The sequence below is a fragment of the Dasypus novemcinctus genome, chromosome 14, assembly GCF_030445035.2.
Source record: "Dasypus novemcinctus isolate mDasNov1 chromosome 14, mDasNov1.1.hap2, whole genome shotgun sequence".
NCBI classification, from domain to species: domain Eukaryota; kingdom Metazoa; phylum Chordata; class Mammalia; order Cingulata; family Dasypodidae; genus Dasypus; species Dasypus novemcinctus.
The window spans coordinates 69,783,154-69,807,272 of record NC_080686.1 but is presented as its reverse complement, the minus strand read 5'-3'; the positions used below and the strand labels follow the sequence as shown (position 1 = coordinate 69,807,272).

At 38.6% G+C, this 24,119-nt stretch overlaps 1 protein-coding gene across 18 annotated transcripts in view; it reads right to left on the bottom strand.

Annotated features, from left to right (window-relative positions):
• OXR1 (oxidation resistance 1) overlaps positions 1-24,119 on the bottom strand; it is a 531,828-nt gene that overhangs the window by 118,836 nt on the left and 388,873 nt on the right. For 2 of the 18 annotated variants that reach the window (XM_071207996.1, XM_058275907.2), the window contains exon 2: positions 20,194-20,277. The exons of the other annotated variants lie outside the window; for them this stretch is intronic. The gene's annotated coding sequence lies outside the window, so the exon portion shown is untranslated. The remainder of the gene's footprint in view (positions 1-20,193; positions 20,278-24,119) is intronic. 18 annotated transcript variants of the gene reach the window in all.

Below are 24,119 nucleotides of genomic sequence, written 5' to 3'. Positions count from 1 at the left end.
GGTGCTAATACTATGGGAGGACTGGTCATTTCAAAAGGGGATGCCTGAGTTTAAAGAAAGAGAGTGGGGTAATCCCCCTCATGAATTTTGAGGACTAGGGGTGTCTGAGGCTCCTCACTTCTAAAGCCCACGAGGAGCCTTTAGTAAATTTAAGGGTGGGCCCATATCAGGAAAAAACTACATTTTTAGTAGACACTTGGGGCAGCCTGATCCTCTGTGACTTATCTTCCCAAAGGCACCAAACTCTCTGGAAGTTCCCTTACAGTCTCAGGGATAAAAGGAGGAGGATTTGAGGTCCCCATTCTTTCTTGCACTAATATTTGTTGGAAGGATAATCAAATTGCAGGGCCTTTATTGTACACCCTAGAAGCTGGGAGTAATTTGTTGGGAAGGGACTTAATAGTATTCATGGGTCTGGATTTGGAAGTTAGGGGTGGGTAGATGAAAGTAGTCTTAACCATGCTCACTGAAAAAAAATGAAAAAGGTATCAGAGAGGAAGTGTGGGTGAGAGAAGGGAATAAAGAGGGTTTGGGTTTGCAGGTACTTCCTATTGAAATCAAAGTGAAAAAGGAAGGGGGAGTTTTTTGTTGAAGACAATATCCCATTCCCCTTAAGAGGAGGTAGGGACTTCAACCCATTGTCGAAGGCCTCCTTCGGAATGGACTCTTGGAGCCCTGCATGTCTCCCTTCAATTTTCCTATCTTGCCCATTCAGAAATTGGACAGTACTTGGAGGATGGTATAGGATCTAAGAGCCGTTAATTAGATCGCTCAGGTTCAACACCCAGGAATCCCAAACCCATACACTCTACTTAGTAAAATCCCCTACCTTCATAAATGGTTCAGTGTAATAGATCTAAAGGATGCCTTTTGGCCTGTCCCCTTGATCCAGAGTAGAGACTTATTTGCCTTTGAGTGGGATGATCCTTCTACTGGAAGAAAACAGCAATATAGGTGGACAGTTTTACCCCCAGGTTCACAGAATCCCCCATCCTCTGGGCAGGAACTGGAAAAAGTGTTGGAGAAATTTGCAGTCCCATCTGAAATTTCCCTTTTACAATATGTAGATGATATGCTAATATCAGATGAAGAAAGGCAGATAGTGGTCCAAACTACAAAGAGCTTACTGAATTTCCTGGAAGATCAAGGGCTAAGAGTGTCAAAAAGTAAGCTACAATTTGTAGAAAAGAAGTCAAATAGCTGGGTCATTTCATTAGTAAGGGAAGAAGTTAGATAAATCCAGAAAGAATTCAGGCCGTTACTGAATTACCTCTTCCCTGAACAAAAAGAAAACTAAGAAGATTTTTGGGATTGGTGGGATATTGTAAATTATAGATTCTTATGTATCCCAAACTAAAGGGTTATACCAAAAACTGTTGGAGGAGGAGCCTAATAAATTGGAGTAGAAGGAGGGGGAAGTAAAGGCCTTAGAGGGGCTCAGGTGGGCACTGGTGCAAGCCCCTGTTCTAGCTGTCCCCTCCCTTGAAAAACCTTTCCATCTGTTTGTTACAGTAGATAAGGGGATAGCCTTAGGAGTCCTAAACCAGATCTGAGGAGGCCAAAGGAAGCCTAATGCCTTCCTTTCCAGAATCCTGGACCCTGTCTCCAGAGAATGGCCAGGGTGTGTTTGTTCAGGCTGTGGCAGCAACTGCTCTCTTAGTAGAAGAAAGCAGGAAACTGACCTTTGGAGGGGCCTTAGTTGTTTGTACCCCTCATCAGGTCAGTACTATTTTATCTCAAAAAGCAGGAAGGTGGTTAATGGATTCCTGAATTCTGAAATATGAGGTGATTCTAAAGGAAAAAGATCATTTCATACTGACAATTGATCATAGTCTGAACCCAATCTCTTTCCCTTGGAAAGGGTCCAACCAGGTAGAAACTCCTGAACATGATTGTTCAGACTTAATTAAATTCCAAACCCGAGTCTGGCCTGACCTAGGGAATCTTCCTTTACCTTTGGGAAAAATATTTATAGATGGGTCTTCTAAGGAAAGGAAAGAAAAAGGCACAATGGCTATGCTGTTGTTGATGGGCTAACTTGTGAGGTGAAAGAAGCTGGCTGGCTCCCCAATGATTGATTGGTCAGCTCAAACTTGGGAGCTGTATGCATTAAATCAAGCCCTTAAATTGTTAGAGGAAAAAGATGGTACAGTCTACAGAGATTCTAGATATGCCTTTGGCGTGATCCACATCTTTGAAAAAATTTGGGAAGAAAGGGGATTGATCAATAGCAGAGGGAAGGAATTAGTCAATGTGGTACTGGTAAAACAAATGTTAGCCAGTCTGCTCTTACCAAGAGAAATATCCATGGTACATATAAATGGGTATCAAAAATGTCACACTTTTGAAGCAAAAGGCAATAGATTGGCTAATAAAAGGTCAGAAAGACTTCCCTCTGTTCCTCTGGAACTGATGGTCCTGATACCCTCTATCCCCAAAGAAATTGGAATCCCTGTATTCTCTGAAAAGGAAGTAAAAGAACTAGAACAATTGAGGGTGACCTTAGGTAGCCAAGGGAAGTGGCTCCACCCAGCCGGCTGATAGATGTTGAATAAGCAAAGAATGAGGGAAGTACCAGTGGTTTTGCACCAAGGGAGTCACTGGGAAGTACAGGCCATGTGTGACCTAGTGACCTAGTCCTCAAGCATTTCAGGTGTGTGAGCCTTTATACTACAGCCAAAAAAATAAGTGAATGGTGCATAATTTGCCAGAGAGTTAATAAGAAAGTTTTAAGAAAGCAAGTGCCAAGTGGGAGGGAGCCCGGCCTCAGATCATTCCAGAGCATTCAAGTTGATTATACTGAAATGCCCCCTGTAGGTCGATTAAAGTATGTTCTGGTTATTGTGGATCACCTGACAGGGTGGGTAGAAGCATACCCTCCTGCTTCAGCTATAGCTTCAGGGACTTCAAAAATTATCCTTGAACAAATCATTCCCCAGTATGGGTTAGTAGAAAATATAGATTCAGACAATGGAAATCACTTTACATCCAGAGTGTTGCAAACTATTATGCAAGGTTTAAGTGTCATATGAAACTTCCATACACCTTGGTACCTGCCATCCTCAGGAAAAGTAGAAAAAAATGAACCAAACCCTAAAAAAACATCTCTCTAAGTTGGACTTAGAAACCAAATTACCACGGGTTAAATGTTTACCTATAGCTCTGCACCTAGGAGGGAACTGGGAATTTCTCCTTATGAAATGCTTTTTGGTCTGCCCTTCCCTGGGAAGCCTGGAGAACTCCCTTCCTTTGAGTCAAAGGATCTCTTTCTTCAAAATTATGTACTGGCCTTGTTTTCTACTTTGTGATCCCTCAGACATCAGTGTTTGCTGACTCACACTCCGCCTCTTGAATTTGCAGTCCACCAACACCGACCTGGCAGCTGGCTCCTAATTTAAGTCGTGGAAAGAATCCAAACTCTAACTGATCTGGGAAGGACCTTATCAAGTCTTGCTAACAACTGAAACAGCAGTCCAAATGGCAGAAAAAGGCTGGACTCATTACACTCGAGTAAAAGGACCAGTACCTGAACCAGATAAGTACCCAACAACTTCGTTTGAGTCTTGGAAAATAATTTCAGCCCCAAATCCCTTAAAAATCACACTAAAAAAACAATAATTGGGGCAGGGGAGGGGTTGAGCTGTGTATCATCCTAGTCAACAATGTCCCTAGTCCTATCGGAATACCAAAGAAAGAATTCAAACCTTAAATTACAAGTGAAAATAATCTTACTAGCCATAATGTTTCAAACTCAAGAAGCAACTAGTGCTATTGGATTAGTTTCACATGTGACTAAAGGTCTGGAGTCCCAGACCATGCAGTTTAATGCCTGCCAAGTAGTAGACTGTGGGAGTTTAGAGCACCAGTGAGGGCTGAGTGGGGAAAATAAATACCTATGCCCAGAGCCAGTGGGGAATGGTTACAGTCAAGCCCTCCCATGCCCCTCCTGGGATAATGTATGGTAGACTACCCAGTATAAAGGATAGACCGAGAATATGGGATGGGTCTCACCAAGTTCAAGGCCATTAAAGGGTAAGATAACTTTTAAAAAAAGCAATACCCCACTAGACTACAAAAGTGTTCAGTGCAATCCAGTAGTAATAACTATTAAGAAGGCAAACAAATTAGAAACTGGAAGCAGCACCAGGGACCAAGTAGTCAACAGAGTATATGGAATGGGAGCAAACATTACAGGTAAAGATCCTCCAGGATGGTTCCATATCCACGTCCTTCCTCCCCCTGTAGATGTAACATCAGCAATGCCCTCTCCAGTTAATCCCTCAAAAATACCACAAGAAAGCCAGTTCCCTAATTTAAAATAATCCCAAAGCAGTCAGGATACTTAAGGCAAAAGATTTAAAGCAAACCTTAGAAACAGAAACAGGATATGGGGACACAAATGCCTGGGTAGAATGGATCAAATACACAGTCTAGAGTCTAAACAAAAGCAACTGTTATGCTTGTGCAACAGGCCAACCCACAGCTCATAATGTACCCTTTCCACTAGCTATAGACAACCATGAAAGGGAGTTTAAGTGCATGATACTCCTCTTCCAGAATGCTACTCCTGGTGAAAACTGTAGTACATTGTCCTCTCTCTTCCCACTGGTCAAAAACGGAAACATCAAGGCCATACCCGCCACCCATCTAGGCCCAAAAAATCACTCTGCTTGTCTCTCTAAATGGGGAAAGTTCCAGAAATCTTGGAACCATGGCCTCATGTACACAAGTGTGGAATGTGAGCAGTGATAGTACTAACAATTTCTCCAGTTTAGTCATACCTCGAGCAAACCTGTGGTGGTACTGTGGAAAGGGTGTTCTCAGATCAATACTGCCTAAGAGGTGGGGTGAAACCTGTGCTCTGATCCAACTGGCTATCCCATTTACCTTGGCATTTGAAAAAAAAAGCAAAAATAACATCACAGGGAGGGAGAAAAAAGAAAAGTCTACTTAGTTCTTTTGACAAGTGAATCTATCTAACAATATAGGAGTTCCCTGAGGAGTCCCAAATAAATTTAAGGCAAAAATCAAGTAGCAGCTGGGTTTGAGTCGTTCTTGTTTTGGTGAGTCACCATTAATAAAAATGTAGACTAAATTAATTACATTTATTATAATCAACAAAGATTTATTAATTACACCAGGGATTCAGTTAAGGAAATTGCAAAACAATTAGATGCTACTAGCAAAATGGCATGGGAAAATAGAATGGCCTTAGATATAATACTAGCTGAGATAGGGGAAGTCTGTGTTATGATTAAAGGTAGTTGCTGTACATTCATCCCCAATAACACTGCCCCTAATGGAACTATTACTAAAGCTTTATAGGGCCTAACAGCCCTTGAGGAATTAGCAGAGAATTCTGGCATTAGCAATCCACCCACAGGATGGCTTAAAAATTGGTTTGGAAAATGGAAAGGGGTTGCATTGTCCATCTTAACTTCCCTCATTATCTCAGCTGGGGTGCTTACCACAGTTGGATGTTGTATCATTCCATGTGCCTGAGGGCTAGTTCAAAAACTCACTAAAATCACCCTAACCAAACAAATGGCCACACAGTATAAACAAAATCATCTGTACCCCCTTAAGGAAGGAGATCCCTATGATGAAGAGTGTGAAACAGTTCTTAAAAAAAATTAAAAAACAGAAATGTGAAAATCAAAGAGTTTAAAAGAAAGAGGGGCAATTATAAGAAATGGAGATCAGTTTAGTTTTCACATAAAGGAAGAAAAAATTAATATAACCTGGCAGCCTTCCGCCTTAATCGCCCACTCTCAGGTTAAGCAGGAACAAAGGAAACCAGCTTAAGCCAGTCCTACGGCCAGTAAAAAGGATGCACAAGAAAGAGCTAAGTCAATGCCAAATCAGCACTGAATTCCATTCCTTATTTTGCAAAAGGAGCAGGTAAAAGCTAAAATGGTTGGAATGTGATGGGGGAAGCAGTTAATCAAAAATTGGAAAACTTGAATGGAAAAGTCAGACTTCTTGGATAGGCTGCAACCTCTGAAGTATCCAATCTATGGAGACACAGAGGAAGGGCTTGTGTGCTAGGTTTAGGGGCATAAATTGTGTCACTTTTCTTTGTTCAGCACACCAGCCACATTTTCTGGTTGTACACCCCTTCTTGCAAGATTAAGAATAAATTCTTTTCTTCTTCACAATCGAGTGAGCCTTGTTTTCTTCCAGAAAAAAAATTTCTTTCTTACAATAGGCACACAGCTACATAAAATTTTCCAGATTCTTCTTTTGGTCAGGGGTGTCTAATGGATGGATTTCTAGCCAATGAAAAGACTGCAGATATTATGTGAGATACTTCTAAGAGGCCTTGCTCAGGAAAGCATCTGGCTGATGATTCTCCATGCTCTTCTCTTTTGCCTTTCAACGCCTTGAAGCAGATAAGCATAGCAATATTAGAAGCATGTTAAGATGGCCGAACCATGCATGAGATAGGAGCTTGGGTCCATAAATCCAAACTTAGAGGAGTGTGATCTACTACTCAAAAACTATAATTTTGGATTTAAGCAAGAAATAAACTATTGTATTTAAGCAATTATACATATATTTGGGTTTGTTTATGATAGCAAAGTGTGTTATTTTCACAAATGCACTATGATGCCTTGAAGATTACAACCAAAGTTTATATGACCACATATATTAAAATATCCCAGTAACTCAGTTTTCTGATTCAAGAGGTTTCAATTCATATAAAGTGAATATGGGTGGTCTTTCACTATATCCTGACCTATATTAACCTATAAATTCCCTTTTCACAGAATGTTTTATCCTTTCCAGTTGCTCACTCTTAAATAAAGCAAAATTGATGTTAAACTTGTTCTGCTTTTTAGAAACCTGTTAAACAATAGACATCTTCCTCAGAAAAAGAAAGCGTCATCCTTCCTTCTTGTTCTTTTTTATTCTAGGACTTCTCTTTTTTGCAGACTAATCATAGTAAGCCAGTTTCTTTAGTGTTTCTAAAACACACTTTATGTATCGGCCTTTATGACATACTTTTTACAGTTTTATACCATTTTTAAAAAATGGTATAAAACCTGGTAATATGCCCTTCCTTCTTTGGTCTCTTCTAAGATCTAAGGTCAGAGAACATCTCGTCAAGTCACATTGGTTTCTAACCCTGTCACTTTCTCATTAAGATTATTCATGAATTGTGATAAGAGTTTGATTTTGGGGGAGGCTACCACCTCTCATGTAGGCCTTAGTTCTAGTCTTTGAATTTAAATTAAAATGTCTTATTTGTTTATTGTCTGTGCTCCACTCCCCACCCCCGATATAGCATTCCATGAGACAGGGATTCCATCACTCCTTAAAATATGGCCTGGCACATAGGAGGCCTCAGATATTATATTTGTTGAATGAATGACTGAAATCATGTTCATCTTTTCTCTATATTTGACCCCAACCTACTTTTCAAAAATCCAAGAATCAGATATACTTAAGTCCAGCATACTCCCTTCTCTTCATTAAGAAAGAGTACCAATTATCAACTGATCCTTTCAAAGAGTGGTTCTTAACCTTGGCTACACATTTTAGCACCACCTGTTAAGCTTTTAAAACTCCCAATGTCCAGGCCACACCCCATATCAATGAAATCCAAATCTTTAGGGGTTAGAACACAGTCATCAGCTTTTTAAGACCCCTTAGATCATTTCAATGTGCAGCCAAGATTGAGAATTACTGCAGGGCGCCTGTTATTTCTATAACAACAAATGGGTATTTCTTGTTAGTGACAAGCCCAAAGATCAATAATACTATGGCACCATCTTGTGAGAGATGTTAGGTAGTAATAACAAGTATATATTATTTCCTATGTCAGGCATTATACTAAGGGCTTTTCATACATTATTTAATTCTCACTTCAACCCTGTGATGCAAGTTTATGAACTCTGCTTTGTAGTAAGATTATAGAAATCAGAGTGGTTCAGAGGGGAGATATTCTTAGTCAGGTAGGTCAAGAACCTATGGCGGAAAAAAAAAAAGAATCTATGAGGTGTTCAGCTCCTAACTTACTGATATATCTAGCAAAAATGTTCTCAGTCAGGGGTGATTCCCACCCTCCTACCCATACCCAGCTCTCCAATAGAGTTGCCAGATAATATACAGGACTCCCAGTTAAATTTGAATTTCAGAGAAACAGAAAATTACTTTTTGATATAAGTATATCCTATGCAATATTTGGGATATACCAAGACATTATTTGTTATTTATCTGAAATTCTAATTTAAGTGGGCTTCCTGTACTTTTATTTGTTAAATATGGTAGCCCTATCCCCCAAGGGACTTTTGGCAATGTTGAGAGACATTTTTTTTTTTGTCCAACTTAAGGCCTACTGGCATCTAATGAGTAGATGTCATGGATGCTGCTGAGGACCCTATGATGCCCAGGACAACCCCATACAACAAAGACTTGTCCAGCTTCAAATGTCAATAGTGCTGGGGTTGAAAAACCTGGGTCTAGCAAATATTGGGAATGATTAAGCATGTCCGGACTCTGGCAATTCTTATCATCAGTTTTAAGAATGCCTCATTTCATCCTGTGTCTAAATTATGTCTACTTTTCTTTTACATTTGAAATTTTAGGATAGAGGTAGCATGCTTGATGATCTCAATACTTCTCCATCTTGTTTACAGAAAAGATTGGCAGGCTATTGCCACTTCTTGACATGTCTTTCTGTATTTCCTCTTTCAGCCCCACATTTTCACTTACAGCTTCAAACTCTGTCGTTCCAGTTAAGATACTTTACTATCTGAAGTCCTCTTTTCCCCAATTTGACTTAGCTGCAATTAGTAAAGAATCTGGGACTGAAAGAAAGGTGTGATAATGGCCCATACAGCAATGACAGAAGAAATCTGTGTTCAAAATAGTTTATTGCTAACAGAATGATGCTGTTTTAGCTAGCAAATTTTTATGTTGTGATTGCCGTTAGCATGATGGTACGTATTTGATAAATTCTGAAGTTAAACTACCATGTATATGCTTTCTCAAAACTTTAGTAAATGAATATTAAAATGAATTTTACCTCAGTGATTTTACAGAGTATGTACTATTAGTTTGCTATGAATAAATCTAAGTAAATTTACATTATAATATGCATATTTTCTGGTTTTCTTTTGGAATTTATAAAAGGTATGCTAGATATTTTTTCAAGTATTGTAATCAAACATTATGTGTCTTTGTAAAAACGAAGTTTTAACTAGTATTTCAATAATTTTTACATTAAGTATTGACTCATGCAGCAGAATTAGAATTTCCAAACACTTAGTTTATCCTTCCTAGATGTAACTTTAATACATTTACTTTAATGAGTTTTTCAGAATTGATATGCAAGGTAATAGATGGTAATTTTGTGCCATCAAAGATTATAGCTTGAGTTATTTCTCAAAGTAAAGATCACATGCTAACTTGGGCCTTCAAAATATATATACTTATTTCTATTATTTTTAAATAGAAGATTTCTTTGCTTTAAAATCATCATACTCACTACTTATTCTCTCCCAAAGAAATAAGAGTTTTGGATAAACTAGGAAGGGCTCTACCGGAGGCAGAATAGAGTGAGACAGGCTAGAACAGGGACTGAGGGGGAAGGAAAGCTGCCCTGGGAGAGCACTAGGGTGACGGGGACAAAGCAGTCAGTTCTGTGTGAACCACTTACTTGCAGTTGCCCACCTCTGCTTGTGCCTGTCCCTGGCTCTGAAGAAACAGAGATACCAACAGTGTCGGAAAGTCCTAGCCACAAAGGAGGAAGCAACTGCTGCCAAAGACCAGAGCCCAAAGACAACAGATAAGGAGAGGCCCATTGTCATCTGACTACTGCACACTTGCAGATCCCTTCCCCTGACCCCACTCAGGCTGGCAGCCACTCAGAACCAACTAGAATGTTGTGTTCCCAAGCCTTCTTTTTGTATACTAGAACCAATGAGAATGTTGCAACTCACAAGTCTTCATTGCGGAAGGAAGAAGGGGAGCGGGTGCTAGCCTTAATAAAGCTCCCTCCCCTGCCAGAGTGTGCATCTTCCCCTTGAACATGCCTGCATTCCCATCATCTTGAATGTATATTTAGCTTTACATTAAACTCTTTACTTGCTTCTTAAACTGTGGCACGTTCTTGAATTCTTTCTCATGGAATGGCCAAGGACCTGGAAGTCCACCCGGTAACATATCAAGGGGTCCATTTATCCTTAAGGCCCCAAGAGGGATTATCTGCATTAGCAAGGGGATAATAATAATAACAAAAATCTAAAATCTGTGCAATGGAAAACATGTAAGTAATGTGTTATATGTTTCACATAATAGAGGTTCTTAACAAATATGAATTGTTTTCCTTCCCCCAAATTTGATATTGAATGCATGTGCAAGTAGGCAAGTCAGGTCTGGTGGTACTGTTAGTATAAGCAAAAGAAAAAAGAAACAAGGAAACAAGCAAGAACATTGTCTTGTTAAATATAGTGTCTTTTCCTTGATACACCAGAGATAAACTAAAGTAGGACATGCATAATCTTATAATTCTGGGCAGTGGCAGTGGCAGGGAGGTTGTAGTATCTTACATACTTGCTCCCAAAGGACTCTGTGACTACCTCAATTACACTTATTTTACCACAGTAATTATTTGTTTATATATACAATAAGTATGGAAAAATGCGATGACTGTTAAGGGGAAGGACAGATAATTTCTATCTAGAGTGTATAAAGCACAGCATGGCTTCATGGAACAATTGATCAGGGGCTTGAAGAATAAGTAGAATTTGGGAATATGTAGTTAAACTGGCTGAAAAAAGTAGGTTACAAGGGTGCTGGGATGGACTATAGATTGTGTTGGAAAGAGGTTGAAGCTAATTTGTGGATGTCAGCCTAAGGAGTTTGGACTTCTTTCTGTTGGCAGTAGGGAGTAACTAATGGTATGACACACCTGGGGATACAGTTACTGTAGGGAAAAATCTGTGCGCCAGTGGAAAGCTATGGAGTATCTACAGCACACTTTTCTGGTTATCTGATTCTGATTGTGAGGCAGGTTAGCATAGTCAAAGAGGCAAGGTATCTCGGGCTGGGAGACAACATGGCCAGCAGACCACATGGCTGTGAGACCCCACATGAAAACCTGAAAGGAAGGCTGCTGGGAAGATCCCACAAGACCCTGGCCATGAGGTTCCATTTGGAACTTTTTCCAGGGTGAAGGGAAAGCAATGGATTCTTCAAAGACAAGGTCTCACCATTGGCCCCCTGAGAGCTAATGGACAGGAAACAAATCAGAACAGCAAACAACTGGGGCCCCCTCAATATATTGAAGGGGAAGGAGTAAAGATTTTTGTTAGAGGTTCCCCCTTACAAGGTTTGCAATAATTAACAGGTCAAAAGGTTGTGACTCCATTCAGATCCATTGAGCAAGCTGCCTATGGGGGGCTAGGAGGCAGCCCATTCCCTCCCAAGAATAAACAAAGTGGAACAGATAAGGATCTTTACCCCCTATGGGCTCAGGCACCATCAACCTCTCCTGTATTCCAAGACCTCCTACCCACTTCCCTCTGGCCGTTTGGGCCCAGGCTGTCCTCGTTTTCCCCACCTATTGATATACTGTATAAAGTCATTCCCACCACCCTCCAGGGGTGGGTTGAAGTCTCTCTTCAGAGACCATGCTGGTGGAGGGACTGAAGTCTATTCTTCAGACCCCCTCTGTTGAGAAAGCTTCCCAATAAACTTCCTGTCTGCAATCACATCAGTCTCTGTGTCCCTGTGAGCACCGTTTTCTCTAACAGTTTAAAAAAGGCCTAACCCAGGGCTCCATGTGTGCGATTCACCTTGCAGCATGCCCACAATCCACGTCTTGGACTGTATATTCTTTTCTGGTTTCTTAATAAACTCTCTGGTCCTTTGCCTACTGAATGGCATGCCCTTAAATTCTTTTATACAACATGTCAAGAACCTAGAATCCCAGAACCCAGAGCGTTGCACTAATAATTATATGGAAACTAATATGCAGCTGTATAAATAAATAACTGATAGCAATGAAAAATAATTCTTACCTGTAAACATGCAGGTTTTGTCCAACAGACTTTGGATTGACTTTCTTCCTCATCTGTGGAAGAATATGCCTCCATCTACAAATTCATTTCATAATCCTGATGTATAAATATGTCTGTTGTTTGGATTCTCTTTTGAACTGGTTTTAACATCTTTCTGGTCCCTCATTAAAGAGTTAAATAAAATATTTAAGCCTGTGTTAATTTTTATGTGTATCAGAATCTTGATTTTACCTTTTTTGGGGAAAATTTTCCTTAAACAGAATTGTCTTACAGTTGTAACCAAGGGTTAAGAATTAACAAATAATTATGATTACTGAATCATTATATAGATGCCTTTAAGTTATAAAATAGCTGAAGGTAATATTTGAAATTACTGAAACTGGTCTCACCCCTCCTTACGGTTACTCTAGACTTAACCTTACTCTTGTATATACTTATATTGTGATGGTAATTCTAGACAGACTTTACCCTTATTTATGGTTACTCTAAAACTATGCTCACCCTTGTGTATGCTTACTATTGTGGTGATAATCACTCCTACCTCCTCTCTTTAATATCCATATGAAAAACCTTGTAACTGACCCTATCTCAGATGCCTTGATCTCTGATAATGATTGCAACCATGTGACTTACCCTAGTTTGGTACTCACTCCCCATCCTGTTCATCCCCTTAATGTTTATTAATGAAAGAACCTGAGTCAGACCCATCCCAATTACTCATTAGCATAAACTACTAAAACTGAAAATTATAAATTATTAGGATTACTGCAGTTCCAGGAGGCAGTTTTGGGTCATTAGACCACTGTGTTCCTTTGTTTGTGCAAACAAATAAATCCTCTTTTTGAAACCCTGGTGTCTCAAAAATTGGTCTGTTAAGTACATAGGGGGGAAGCAGATGTGACTCAACTGATAGTGTGTCTGCCTACCACATAGGAGGTCCAGGGTTCAAACCCAGGGCCTCCTGACCCGTGTGATGAGCTGGCCTATGCTCAGTGCTGCCGTGCGCAAGGAGTGCCATGCCATGCAGGGGCGTCCCCCAAGTAGGGGAGCCCCATGTGCAAAGAGTGCACCCCACATGGAGAGCCACCCTGTGCGTAAAAAGCACAGCCTGCTTAGGAGTGGTGCTACACAGAGAGCTGATGTAGCAAGATGACACAACAAGAAGAGACAGATTTCTGGTGCCACCAAGAATGCAAGTGGACACAGAAGAACACACAGCAAATGGACACAAGAGAGCAGACAATGGGGGATGGATGGAGGGAAAGAAGAGAAATAAAAAATAAAAAATAAAAAAAAATAATAAAGTACATAGAGTGCCCATATAAGTAAAATCTATGATAAGGTAGAAGGGTGCAGCTGGACAGTGGATGGGATTGAGAGAGGTGCAGTGTTGTGATTGAGTGTGGCAGTGCTGGTCTATGAGGGGGAGTAAGGTGGAGGGGTTGGGCTGAATAATCCATGAAACTAATCCATGGAACTAGGGGAAGGGTTGGAGGAAGGAGCAGATGAATTCTGGGGATTTTCAGGTCTGTGGTAAAACTACAATGTTGGGAATGTTCTTTTGGCAAATACGGCAGGGGAGGGTTCCTGGTGTAGGGTGTTGAATGTGGGGGGATATGAGGGACAGGATGTACCCAAGCAGGCTTCTATGGAATATTTAAGTGTTCATCCTGTCATAATGTTTATATCAGTGGGTGTAGACCCATGCTTTAAACAAGAAAATATTAAACTCCCATCCTGGGGAGTCCTGCTATGTTCTCAGTTAGAAGGATAAGAATCCCTCAAAAACATAGGCAGTGCCTAATAAAAGAAAAGAGACCAAAATGTCAAACCCTCAATATTATTGCAAGTAACTATGAATCTTATTCTTCAAAAATTGAAACTTAGTGGTTATCATAGGTTCTGAGGGGAGGAGGAAGGAAGAAGAGAACAGATGGAACATAGGGCATTTTTAGGGCATTCGAATTGTTCTCTATGATCTTGCAATAACAGATATAGGCCATTTTAAATTTTGTCAAAACCTATAAAAGTGAATGGTCCAAATGTAAACTGTAATGTAAACCATTGATCATGATTACTAGCAATGCTTCAATATTTGTACATCAATTAAAACAAATACGCCATCTGCATGTAAAATATTATTAATAGGGAGAGTGGAAAAGAGGGAGGCTGTTGGGTATATGGGAATCCCCTGTTTTTCTATGTGACTTTTCTGTAACCTAAAGCTTCTTTGAAGATAAAATGAAAAAAAATTAAGACACTGGGGAAGATAAGCTCAGGAATGTGGTATGCCATCAGTGGGCCCTACTTTTTAAATTTATGCTCCCCAGTATAACAGAGTTAGATTGATTTTTAGTTACCCAACACATAGCTCTCCTGCCCCTTTTATGTGAACCCATAATTAGCACTATATTTGTTAAATATATGTGCCAGAGACTTAAATCTTTGGTCTGTTCAAGTCCCAGTTGAGTTCTGAATAGGAGTAGTGTTGAACATCTATCTCCAATTCATTGGACTTCCCCAGGACAACTAACAAGATGATGATGATGGACAACGCCCATCGCAAGAAAGAGAGAGTCTGCAAACTGCAAGCAAGATAGTTCCATACATCGGTCCCATGGGATCTAAGCCCCCTCTCAGTGAGTAACATTTAGGCATCACCATCCCCGAATCCTCAAGATTTTGGAATGTACAATGGACTAAAGTAGACTTATTATTATTCTATTACAGATTTATTATTATTCTAACAATGGAAAAATGTTTATCATTGATTTAAGGGCAGTGGCCACCACAGGTTCTGAGAGGAGGGAGAGGGAAGAATAAGTGTAATATAGGGGCATTTTCAGGACGTTGGAATTGTCCTGCATGACACTGCAATGACAGATACAGACCATTATATATTTTGTCATAACCTAAAAAATTGTGCAGAACAGAATGTAAACTATAATGTAAACTATAGTCCATGGTTAGTGGCAAGGTTTCAATATGTGCTCATCAATTGTAACAAATGTACCACACTAATGGAAGATGTTGTTAATGTGGGATAGTGGGGGAGAGGGAGGTGGTGGGGAATATGGAAATCCCCTATATTTCTTATGTAACATTTATGTAATATAAAGCTTCTTTAAAAAAGTAAAATAATTTTTTTAAAAAGTACATTGGGAGGAAAAGAATCAGTTTTTGCATGGTATCTCTGTCTTATTTTTCAGTTAGAACCCATTTGAGATTATACACACACATACACACATATGCATGTATTAAAGTTCTTTCTTTTGACATAATGATATACTTTCAAAATAGCAAAGGGCAATAAAATTGTGACTCTATGTATTACTTCCTTGGATTTTGATACTGTGCTTCATGCTTCCTCTCAAATCGATCTAAATAATAAAGGCATTTAGGACTCTTGATATCTTGTCATATTTTATAATAAATGATTTTTAACAGGAACAATAAGGTTAAGAAAAACAAATTTTTTTTCTAATTATATTTCTTTAGCCAAGGATTGTAATATTGTATTGTAGTAGAATGAATTGAATCCCCAGAGGTTGAGGAGTGGAAGAGTTGGTGGAGCATGTTTAGGGCTTATCAGAAGAACAGTGTTTGACTATCTACCAGGTTTTTGTTTTACTGACTGAGGGCTAATAAGCAATAGGGGAAATTACATTTAGAGGCTGCACTGGTGGAGAGAGCAGGGAGAGAGATTAGGTGCCTGGGCATCTACTAAGAAAGACAGGAAAAGGGAAAAAGCAAACTACATGTTTACAAAATCGAAAACCATACACATCTAAGAACGCTGTTTCTTATTAATAGGGGGACTTCTCACCTTGGACATAATCTAAATTGGAGAAGTGAAAAAGAAGAACTTGAGTGTCAGCAACTCTCTGATTCAGAGTTGGAACCAAAATTTCCTCCACTATTCTATTCCTCTTCTCAAGATTCCTAATACATGTCTAAAGGAAAATCTTAAATCCTCTAGATTATTCCATAAAGTCCAAACCAACAGGCTAAAATACAGCACCAGACAGAAGAAACGGCTTAAGATTGAAATGGGACAGTTTCTGGACGCAACTTCTTGCTTGTCTACTGACTCGCTCTATAAACATGAGGCACCTACTCAACCAGTCAGGCGTTGGTTGTTCATCTGTAAAAAGTGTAATGTCTACTGGGGCTGCTGGCTGGATTTATTATTTGGGGTTTGAGATCCATTCTTGGGCTGTTATAGGAAGGAGCCAGAAAATGTAAGACATATTATTGCAAATGCTGCCACTTAATAAGATGCAAAATTGTAGCCCCTCCCCCCGCTTTTTTTGGAAATACTTTGTGGAATTCTTTTTACATCCTTTTTTCAGACATTTTTAAAAAAAGCAATATAATGATAGACTTTACAGTGGGTAAGTCCATTAAGGGCATCTATAGGAAGTTGAAAGGAATGCCTTTTAACATGATAAATGTATACCAGCTTAAAGGGTTTCCTATTGATCACACAACGTCAAATAGCTTTAGTCTACACTTATGAGGATAGACTCTAAACAGACAGGTCAGTATAGGACTCTGTTAAATGCTTGATTTGAATAAGGAGGTAACTCAACACTCCATCAGCCAGCCATTTAATAGGACTGCCAGGGAAGAGTGCAATGAGGAGAGGAGAAACAAGGAGAGGCATTGTCACTGTGTTTGTGTGTGTTGCTTTTTTTTTTTTTTAACATAAACTAAGGCGTTAAACCTGAGATTGATGACCTAAAGTATTCACAAAATATAATGCCTACCATGGAATCATTTTTGAGAAAGGGAGCTTGACAGATTTTTTAAGTCTTCTGGCTTTCACCAGGACTACATCTAAAACTGCCGTAGACCAATGCAATTGTATAGTTCTTTTAAAATTCTGTGGCGAAAAAGTCTGGCATTCTTTAAGTGATCAATCACTTTTACTATAAGAATCTCATAGTTATTTTAAAATTCCTATAATAGAGCATAAGCCCATTTCTTTTGGTATTTTAGCTTTGTTTTATTATGAGAAGTTCTAAAGTATTCAAAAGAAGATAGTATGACTCATCACACAGATTCAACAATTGTCAAGGTTTTGTCACATTTGTCTAATTTGTCCTTATTTTCTTTGCTCAAACATTTTAAAACAAATTCCAGGCAATGTATTTTTCATCACTCCATGCTTTAATATGCATGTGCAAATTTTAAAACATTTGTTCATTCATCCATAAACATATGCCATTTTCATACCTAATGAAAAAAGCACTCATTCCTTGGTAGACTCTAACCACTAGTCCATGATCAAATTTCCCCAATTGGAAAAATGTCTTTTTTCAGTTAATTTATTTTTTATTTATTTTTTATTTCTCTTCCCTTCCCCCCCTCCCCCCGTTGTCTGTTCTCTGTGTCTATTTTGCTGCGTCTTCTTTGTCTGCTTCTGTTGTTAGCGGCAAGGGAATTTGTATTTCTTTTTGTTGCGTCATCTTGTTGTGTCAGTTCTCCGTGTGCGTGGCACAATTCTTGGGCAGGTTGCACTTTCTTCTGTGCTGGGCGGCTCTCCTTATGGGGCGCACTCCATGTGCATGGGGCTCCCCTACGCGGGGGACACCCCTGCATGGCAGGGCACTCCTTGCGCGCATCAGCACTGCACATGGGCCAGCTTCACACAGGTCAAGGAGGCCCGGGGTTTGAACCGCAGACCTCCCATGTGGTAGACGGATGCCCTAACCACTGGGCCAAGTCCGCTGCCTCCGTTAGTTTAATTGAATCAGGATCTGCATAAGGCCTATATATCATAATTAGTTGTCAAGACTCCTGTCGTTAGACCAGTTCTTCTTAAAACTTTAATGTGCAGATGCAACCTTAGGGATCTTAAGATTCAGTAGAATCTAGGGTGGAGCCTGATATATTGCACTGCCAACAATCTTCCAAGGTAGTGCCAATGTTGTCGGAGTGAGGATCACACTTTGAGTAGCAAGATCCTAGGAAAGGCTCGATTGGCTTTTGTTTGTATGCTTGATTGTTTTTTTCTCATGGCACTGGCTTATTGCAGAAACAGGACAGTTATCCTAGAGAATGTCCAGTGTTCAGTTTTTGCATGTTTATTTTCATGTGACTGTATTTAACTTGTTCCTCCCCCATCACCCTTATTTCTATAAATGAATGTAACTCTAGAAGCTTGAATAGATTCAAGCACAGCTCTTTGTGGCAGGAGTTGTGTGATTTAAATAACTATTTAAGGAAAGGGACTTGGCCCAATGGATAGGGCGTCTGCCTGTCACATGGGAGGTCTGCAGTTCAAACCCCGGGCCTCTTAACCCATGTGGAGCTGGCCCACGCGCAGTGCTGATGCGCACAGGGAGTGCCGTGCCACACAGGGGTGTCCCCCGCATAGGGGAGCCCCACGCGCAAGGAGTGCGCCCCGTAAGGAGAGCTGCCCAGCGCGAAAGAAAGTGCAGCCTGCCCAGGAATGGCGCCGCACACACAGAGAGCTGACGCAGCAAGATGATGCAACAAAAAGAAACACAGATTCCTGGTGCCGCTGATAAGGATAGAAGTGGTCACAGAAGAACACACAGTGAATGAACACAAAGAGCACACAACTGATGGGGGGGGCGGGGGAAGGGGAGAAAATTGAATAAAAAATAAATCTTTAAAAAAAATTATACAATGTAAAATGGTTCAAAATCAACACTCTTCCATGGCTATTACAAACCTAAGGGAGCTTCTTGTTCATTCATGTAATTCCTGTATGAATTATATGGTCTTTCTGTTTGTCTTCAGTAATAAGGAAATGTTTTGATATGAAGAATTCAGTTTAGTCTTCAAGAGATTACTGAAGCTGAGCCTATTTCTCTATAATAGGCTTCTACAATTCAGAGAGAACCTCCAAATTAAAACCTGATACTTTGGAAAACCTAAGAAACTAGATACTGCAGTGTGCTAAGTAAGGAAGCCTAGGACAATCCATAATAGTGCATTCTGAACTTTTTTATGAGTGCTTTTATGAACAGAAAACATGTTTATATGGACCTGAAGTCTGCAATTATAAGTTGAAGCCATGACTTCTAAATTATTCTTTCCTTATAGTATGTTCTATCAGCAAAGAGTAACTTAGAGTCAGTTTTCATAACAATCAAGTGCTGGTCCAGATGATCAGGATCAATATAAATTAGGCAATGAGCCTAACATTATCCTACACTTTGCTCTTCTTTTTCATTTGAGTTTGATTTTTTTAGCTGTATTTCCTGTGAAACTATGAATATATTTGTTTCAGAGATATAGTTTCTTAGTTTAATGATATGGAGAGTAAGAAAAAAAAGGTAGCATCAACAAAGAATATTATTAGAACCAAAGCAAAATAACTGAAAGGGATATTTGGAAAATAAATTACAGTTTTTCTTTTACAATAGAAAAATATTGTTTACTGATTTATTTTTCCAAATAAGCAAAAGGCTATTTACAAATAAGCAGATCTCCAATGAAGTATATTAAAATGGCAATCCTATCATTGTTTGAAATCTAAATGAAAAAAAATTAAGGCACATTTGATCTGTGAGTTTCAAACAAACTTTCTGATGTAATGAAAGATTCATTTTACTTTTATTCCCCCAGACATGTGAGTACCTAAATTGTCAAATAACACTTAATATTTAGTAAAACAGTAAGGAATGTAAAAATTGGGGGGGGGGAGGGCATTTTTGAATGGAAATCTTTGGAGCTAAATTTACTGCAAATAAAACATACTCAACAGTAAGTGTACATTCCTCATTGAAAGACAATTACTTTTGAAGAACTATTTGTAAGACAGTCATAGGATCACAGTATAGTGCTATTACCATAAATTTTACTAGTACATAGTGTTTTGGAATCAATATTTACATGTGATACAAGTGGCAAAATAACTAGAAATTGTATGATGGACTTTTACATAATTATATTTACTCTACTAAAGCAGCAAAAATTTAAAGGAAAAAATAAGCTTGCTTCTATAAAAAGCCCTACCTTCTTTTTTTCTTTAGTATATAAATATATAGCATCTGAACATGAATAAAGATCAATACAGAATAAGCATTAGTCAACTGAAGACAACTCATCTATTATCAGAAGAGTATTTCATTTGACAACTTGCTTTATTTTCAGACATTTGAATGCATTTAGCTTGAAATTAAATTACCTAGGAACAAAGTAGTGCTTTCAATGTGTTCATACTTCACGCCATCACCATTTTCCAGAATTCATCCATATAAAAGTAGAAGACCTAGGAAATGTGTTATGTAATTAATAACTCCAATAATTGATGTTATGTAAAGCTAGCTATGTATTCATTGTAACCACTGGAAAGTAATGCCTATTTTTCACATTAAACATGAAGAACACTATTTTTTTCCTCCCCAAATCTTTTATTAAAATCTGAGATGTACTGGATTATTTTATATCTTTTTTATTGTTGATATTCACAAGATCTTCGTCTCCTGAAAACCCGCCTTCCCAAACCATAGTTAGGTTTAGGGAACATATCAGGAGCATTTTCTCAATCAGACTTCTTGTCTAGGTGCCTCTCATTTTATTTCAGTTTTTAAACTGCAAGTATTTAGTATATTTTTGGCAATGTATCCCAATGATGGGTATAGTACTGTATAAAACATTATAATAAATAGCAGACATAGGAATTTCACCAGAAGAGAGGACTTTATTGAAGAGATTTTTTGTTGCCGATTAAATCACTACATCAGTAATAAGTTCCCCAAGTAAATCTGTGTTGAAAACTAAGCTCATTGAAATGGAATATTTAAACAATTATACCATTTCATTAGGGTCAACGCTTTCTTAGTACGCTAATTATGATAATTTTTGATGTGACCTAGATCATTCACGGCACATACTAGCCACCCAATAAATATTTGTTGCCTACAAGCAATGTTACCAGTAGTTCTTCAAATGAAAGGAAAAGGACACTAAACAATGGCTCAAAGATGAAGAACAAAGTCAGAGGACTCACACTTTCCAGTTTTAAAACTTATTATGAAGCGACAGTAATCAAAACAGCATGATACTGGGACAAGGACAGACTTACAGACCAATGGAATTTAACTGAGGGCTCAGAAATCAACTCTTACATTTATAGCAAATGATTTTTGACAGGGGCAGAGACCACTCAATTGGGAAGGAATAATCTCTTTAATAAATGTTTCATGGAAAACCACATCTCCATATGCAAAAGAATGAAGGTGGACCCCTACTTCACACCATATACAAAAAATCAACTTAAAATGGATCAAAGACCTAAATATAAAATCCAAAATTATAAAACACCTAGAAGAAAACCTAGGGAAACATCTTTAGGTCCTTGCATTAGGCAATGGTTTTTTCAACTTAGATAAATGGGACCTCATCAAAATGAAAAACTTTTGTGCATCATAGGACTTCATCATGAAAGTAAAAGGAATATCTATAAAAATGTGAGAAAATATTTGGAAACCACATATCTAATAAGGATTTCATATTCAGACTATGTAAAGAAACTCTTCAAGTCAACAACAAAAAGACAAATAACCCAATTAAAACTTGTGCAAAAGACTTGATTAGTCATTTCTCCAACGAAGAAATACAAATGGCCAAAAAAGTCCTTGAAAAGGTGTTATATGTCATTAGCCATTAGGGAAATGAAAACCAAATCCACAAAGAGATAACATTTCCCACCCACTAGAATAGCTACTATTCAAAAAATGGAAAATTATAGGTGTTGGAGTGGTTATGGAGAAATAGGAACTCTTATTCATTGTTGGTGGGAATGTAAAATGTAAGGTAGTTTGGTGGTTCCTCAGAAAGTTAAGTATAGATAATTACCATATGACCCTGCAATCCCACTTCTAGGTATATAACCCCAAAGAATTGAAAGCAGGGACTCAAACAGATATTTGCACACCAATGTTCATAGTGGCATTACTCACAACTGCCAAAAAATGGAAGCAATCCAAGTGTCCATAAACTGATGAATGAATAAACACAATGGAATATTATTCAGTCATAAAAAGGAATGGAGTTCTGATAGGTGTGAAATGGACAAACTTTGTAGACATCATGTTGAGTGAAATAAGCCAGACACAAAAGGACAAATATTATAGGATCTCACTGATATGAAATAATTAGAATAAACAAACTCATAGAGCCAGAATCTAGAACATAAGTTACCAGGTGTCATGGTGGGGGTAAGGAATAGTTAATGATTAAAACATACAGAGTTTCTGTTTTTGTAATGGATGGTGGTAGTGGTAGCAGAACATTGAACATACAATAAACAGCACTGAATTATATACTTGAATGTGGTTAAAAGAGTTCAGATTGAATATTTTTGAAGGCACTTTATTTCCATTCTTAATTTTCATGTTCCACCCATACACATATAAGAAAACAGCTGGGAAGCAGATGTGGCTCAAGCGGTTGGGCACCTATTTCCCACATGGGAGGTCCCAGCTTCAGTTCCTGATGCCTCCTAAAAACAAAAAACCAAACAACAAGCAAACAAATGAAAAACCAAAATCAATTCACGGGAGCTGAGGTGGCTCAGTGGTTGAACACTGGCTTCTCACATACAAGGTCCTAGGTTCAATCCCCAGCCCCGGGGATTTTTTACCTCGAAGAAAAAAAAACCCAAAAGTAGCTGGTTAAAATCTTCAACAAAGCTACCAAGAATTATAAAATAGCTGTTAGATTTCATAAAACCACAGATTAAAGTGTAATATTATCATTCTAATTATATAGATATGGACATTAAGGGAATAAAACAAAGAACTGAGGCATAAGAAATTTTAGTAATCATCTAATCCTATGTACAAATTGTTAAGAAGTTGGTTCTAGCTCCAGTTCAACCTCTGGTAAAACAAACAAACAAACAAACAAAAACAAACTTCAAGCACTTCCACAGCCTTCAGTTCTCTTTTTTGCCCCTCATCTCTCACCATGCCCATGTTGTTCTTCCCTACCTTTCATTATTGAACCAGACTTTGTCATATTTAATCATTATTTTCTCCTCCTCCAATTATCTCCATGTCAGATAACCACTTCCCTCTACCCAGAAGAAATTCTTTTGCTTTCTTGATCTGTGGTGTCTTCCTCCAGGCTTCAAACTTGAGGTCAGGTCCTACTTCACATAGGAAAAGACCAGAATAGAATCCTCCGGGGGGAACTGGTATAATTTTCACTTGAGCACAATGCTATGGATTATTTGCAGGAATTCACATGGCTGTTTGTTGAACACTGGAGCAGCTGTGGTCATGGACAAGCAAGAGGTCTAATGCTCTTGAACCTGTATCCACTCTGCCCCATGGTCATATGATAGCTATTTTATTAAATAAATAGTATAATATGTTAAAAAAAAACCTCTGGGTAGTAGTCTTAAATTTTTTGAATTCAACAAGTACTTCACTAATTTGATTTGTATCCTAGCTCTTAAGAGGTAATTTGTTTAAATTGTTTTTTAGTGTTGCTATCCTGTCTCAGTTTTGCTGTACCTGATGCTCTTCTATTGATAGGCTATTTAATTATTTCTGAATTTGAATTTATAAGACAAAGTTATTGTAAGGATTGCTTCAAGGTACTAGTTAGCTGCTCTTTGACTCAAATGTAATTCTAATTTGTTACATAGTAATTCTTTAGAAAGCAAAAAATCTTAATACATTACTGTATTGCAAAAAACCATATAAATGTAGAATACTGTCAGACTGACAAAGAATGCTTGTTTTTCACTAGAGAAGTCTGAAGGTCTTGGATTCTTGAATAGACAAAATGATTATTGTAGATCATTTGGTTTACTTTATTTTTTTTTTAAAGATCTATTTATTTATTTAATTCCCCCCTCCCCCGGTTGTCTGTTCTCTGTGTCTATTTGCTGCGTCTTGTTGTCTTGTTTCTTTGTCCGCTTCTGTTGTCGTCAGCGGCACGGGAAGTGTGGGCGGCACCATTCCTGGGCAGACTGCTCTTTCTTTCGCACTGGGCGGCTCTCCTTAAGGGCGCACTCCTTGCGCGGGGGGCTCTCTACGCGGGGGACACCCCTGCACGGCAGGGCACTCATTGCGCGCATCAGCACTGCGCGTGGGCCAG